Genomic DNA, 4874 nt, shown 5'->3' on the forward strand with positions numbered 1-4874 from the left:
CTGAATTGCATTGGGCTCATCCCAAACACTGGTAACAAAGTGCTTTAAGAAATGTCCACAGCTGACCTAGGCCAGAGAAAAGAGAAAAGAAAATTGTCTGTCATATGGGCTGTTTGTGCTATAGGAGCTCAAAGCATGGTGCTGGTATATACTGGCAGTGAAATGAAAGGTAGTAAGCAGTACCAAGTAGTATTTGCCTCCTAGATTATGTTGAAATAGTCATATGTAACAGCTATCAGAAAATAATTATGTTCCCAGTTGGTGCACACTGCAGTTTATCACTATGTCACACTGCAATATACAGCATGATCATAAATCTACTACCCAGAGCACACTGGTCAGACCTTCTCAGCTGTCTGCCCCTATGCAAGCTCAACTGCTCACAATAATAAATGCAAATCCTTAACTCCCCCACTACACATTTCATCCAAGCATGTAGACCTCAAAGCACTTTACAAATGGTGGTCAGTATTATTATCTGTTTTACAGATGCAGCAATTGACACAGAGGTGAAGCGAGTTGCCTAAAGTTTTCAGGATTACTTTAGTGTAAGAGTAGCAGACAGATGAAACTACCCATTAAACCAAAATTACTGCCCAATCTGGTGGAAAGTTAGCCCTAAAAAAGGGATAAAACTTTACCAGTGTAAATCACCCTAGTTTAGACTTCCTTTGACTGCATCGCCCTGGGAGTAGCCCCCACCCCCTTTTTTTTCCCCAGAGCAAACAGGTTATTGACTCTTCCCATTGCAAGATGAGGGTAGATAGAGAGCTAAACATCCCTTCATGTAATATTCCTATTACATGAGCTACTTTAGGAAAATTGCACATCTGTCCATTTCTGATCCTGGGGTATACATACATCTGTCCATATGTCAGAATGCTGCATCCCAGTCCACTGCTTTGTCCTCCAACGGCCACACTACCTCCATCATGCAGAGGCTATGTATTAATAGCAATGATGTGCCCAGTCAGTACATGCTCCTGGGCTTATCACCTGTGTACTTCCTTTCTCGACAGAAATCTCTTATATGCTCAAGCAAGGAGAAGAGGATGATTCCTTGCTCCTGGCATTCTATGGTTTAGCACTCCCTTTCTCTGGTTTATAGCTCTCTACCTTTCCTCATCTCAACTAATATTGTGGATAGAGGTTTATGGTAGCCTTCGATGCAAACTGGATATTTCCTCATGGTCACATTTGGGTGCATGACAGAGTTTGTAATTTCAAACTAAGATAACCTTACACAAGGAGGTTCTCACTTGGAGTCCCCAACTGAGTTCAAGGGTCCCAACTGCCCTGGAGTTCTTGTGTTGTTAAACAGGAAGTTTGCCCGGGATTGATCCCAGCTAGATGCGAGAGGAATCCTGGGGCAGTCCAAATATGGATCAGTGATTTAAGGAATGGGAAAGGCTTGAGCACCCCCACACCACATTGTTTTGAATTAATCTTGTTACTGGAGCAGAGGGGAAAGGAGACATTCAGTGCTAAGTTCTCATAGGCAGGCATTTTTCAGTGACATAAGCCCCTGATGCACGTGAGCTGTGTTCACGCCCTACACTGTTTTGCTTGCCCACCCTGTTTCAGATGGTCTACATTACCTTGCTCTGGCAAAGCTCTTTCTTTCTTCCTTCATTTCTGTATATTTGGCATTTTTTTAAGCCAGATGCAACTTGCCCTTTTCAATGTGTGGACTAACCATGCATCTGAGAAGATGATTGGTCCCTGAAGGTTTACTTACAGGGAGGGGAAAACAGTTCCATTACAGAAGGGGTGTTCAACTCTCAGTATAATTATGCAACAATGCCTTAGCAGATGCTCTCATCTTCATTTCTCTGCTGAACTAATTACACTTTTAGAACCCTGTAACTACTGTTGTTCTCATGAAAACCATGGAATAAGCCAGATAATTGAAGCCATATAAGTGTCAAAAGTCCTGTGTCCTATTCACCTGCTCTTCCTGCCCTAGGAAGGATGTGGGTTGATCTTGAGAGGAAAGACATCAGATCAGTTTTGTTTCTTTCTTCTTCCAAAATCAGCTGCTAAGTGAAATAACAAAGTGTGCACAGGAATACTAACAGAGCTTTGTTTTTCCTCCATGTTAAAAGCCAGCAGCTGCTTAGTGTTTCATAGAGCAAGATAAGCAATGTGACATTTGTGGCCATTCACATGCATTGATTTGTTTTAGTTTATTGTGTTCTCAACTGAATTTCTTAGTGCTTCAGGACTGGAAAAAAGCCCAAGGAATATCAGAATGATGAAACTGCTAGGAAGAAAAAGAAAATCAAGTAAACAAAGCGTGAGTTAATAGTTCTTCTATAGACTGGCTTTGCTGACAAGAGAATTAGAGCAAGATAATCTTGGCAAGCTTTATGTTGTGTTAGCTGCGCAAACTTTTTTCTTTCCTCATATACAGTCTCTTAATAGTTTGGGTGGGATCTTCTTTCTACATTTCATGGAGAGATTGATTCATCTCTTCATTAGCAGATTTTTTTTATTTAAAGCACAGAGCATTTTTTTAAAGAACTCATCGACATGTTCATGATGATTTTATTTAAGTTTATTTAGAGGCCAAACTCAGCTTTTTTCCTGATGATCTATTTTTGTCAGGTTCTCATGATTATTTGTTTTATCAGAGCAAATCTCCTTTCTCCTTTGGTTCTTTTCTCTTTTTTATTTGGAAGAATTATTTTTTTTCCTAGTGACCTTGATTTGCTGCTAATGTCACGTCTTCCATCTTGGGTCACTATTTTAGTCTCTCATTTTTTTTCCTGACCCATGTACTCAAATTAGCATCCTTCACAAAGTCCGTCTGCACTCATATGTAACCTCTGTCCCCCACTAAGCGCAAAGGCAGAGCAAACTGCTTTGGGCCCTCCATCAATGCTGCTTCCTGGACTAGCTAGCCAGCACCTTGATAATGTGCCAAAAGGTACCCACAGTAATCCATTTTTGCTCAAAAGAGCAAGGCTGCATTGCTCTGAATGTATTTAAGCCAATGCTGCTTACACTGAGTGCTCAACTAAAATGTTAGCAACTATAGGGTTGAATACATTTGCATCTACCCTAGATATGCATCAAGAAATTAATCCAACAAGTTGCTCAACTGTTAAGTCTTGATCCAACAAGTGAAAAGGCAAGTGGTTTTGCAGGATTAGAGCAAAGGGGTTTCGCCTTTTCCAGGCCCAAGCTCCGTTTTTCCATGTGTCCTCAAATCTGCAGAAGCAACATTTTTGATAATTAGGTAACATGTTTTCCCCACAAGCCTGAGTCACTATAATCAGATTGGGTTGAATTAAAAAAAAAATGCTGGTATTTTTACAAATGAAAGCAGGTTCAAGTGCATCTGATTTGTGATCACCAGTGATATCCATTTGAGTGTTTCAGAAGTATGAAAGCATCACAAATGCATAGTGTATATGACTACTGGGCTGAAAGGCAGCCACATTGCCCCGAGTGAGTTTTCTTTGGAACAAATGCTGTTTAGAAACAGACTGATGCAGTTTTTAGTTATGTGTATTCTCAGTTAGGAAGTAGATTTAAAAATCCTAACCTACCAGAAGTGCTCATACTGCTTCTCTTGTAGCATCAAGCCCAGGAAAAGCATTGGTTTTGCTGTTTTCTTTAGTTATACTTGTAAATCCCAGTTTACAATTGCAATTGCACACATCAGAATGTGCATTGAGAGGATTACTGGTAGTCAGTAACACAGCTTTTGGCCTCATGCCTTCTACCACCATCTGAGGCCTGTCAGAATAAGCCAGAAATGTACGGCATGTCATGTCTTATTATACCAAGAATTAATCTGGTAAAATGGAAAGAGCATGATGCGAGCTGTTATTTACTAGAACACTGAAGGAATGCAGAGGGGGGAAGTCCCTTTCACCTTGAGCCAATCTAAATGTAATTTTGCTTGAAGGGAGCAATACCTCTGGCATACTTTTACCATACAGACAAGTTATGGATACTGATTTATATTTAGAAACTAGAAGCCCTCCAGTTAGACCCCCAGACACTCAACACTGTCAATAATCATAAGCAGTTCATGCTCCAGAGTTTACTATGTTATTAGAATAAGACACAACAGCATTTTAACAAAGAAGAAAGGTTGAGGTAAATCACATTAATACACATGCAACATAAAACTCAAGCAAGTACAGAGTTTTACTCCTTTAATTGTTTTTTTGTTATAATTCTGAATTATGTGACATTCCGGTTGTCAGGGGACAGGACTTATTATGTACCATTCTTTTTAGCATAAATGTTACCCACAATTCATTTTCCCACTCCAAGAGTCATCTGTCCCAATATATTTCATAGGGCTTTGTTACACGGTAATTTTACACAGCTCCTGGAGCTCTTATCCCCTAGACTGTCGACACATTAACACAGGAAACTTGTTTTAAGCACCCTTTAGGTGACTTAAAGTTATCCATGATCTGTGATATCTAGCTTGTGATACATTAATATGTGGCCACTCTAGGCTACATGCAAGTGTGATATACCCCCCACCCACCCTTCCTGTCCCCCACTGGAACAGATAGGCCCCACTTCCCCCCTACCTGGATCCAGCCACTGCTCCCTCCCTGGCTCCAGTCCACCAGTCCAGACTGACCCACTGTCCCTCTCCCTCACCGGCCTGGATTGGCCTGTTGGCCTCCTGCCTTGCTCCTCCCTCTCCCCCCCCCCCTCCAATTAGGGCCACCATCTCCTGCTCCCTCCACCACCTCAGATCTCTGCTTACCCACATTATAGCTCCTGGCTTGCATATGGTTGCTGGTGCCAGCCTGGGGAAGCAGGCAGAGAAGGGGAACCTGCCTGCCCAGCTGCTACTACCACTGCTGCCCAGCCAGGTAAGTTGAGGGGTGGGGGAGGAG

This window comes from Alligator sinensis, unplaced genomic scaffold (assembly GCF_000455745.1).
Source record: "Alligator sinensis unplaced genomic scaffold, ASM45574v1 scaffold123_1, whole genome shotgun sequence".
Lineage (NCBI taxonomy): Eukaryota > Metazoa > Chordata > Crocodylia > Alligatoridae > Alligator > Alligator sinensis.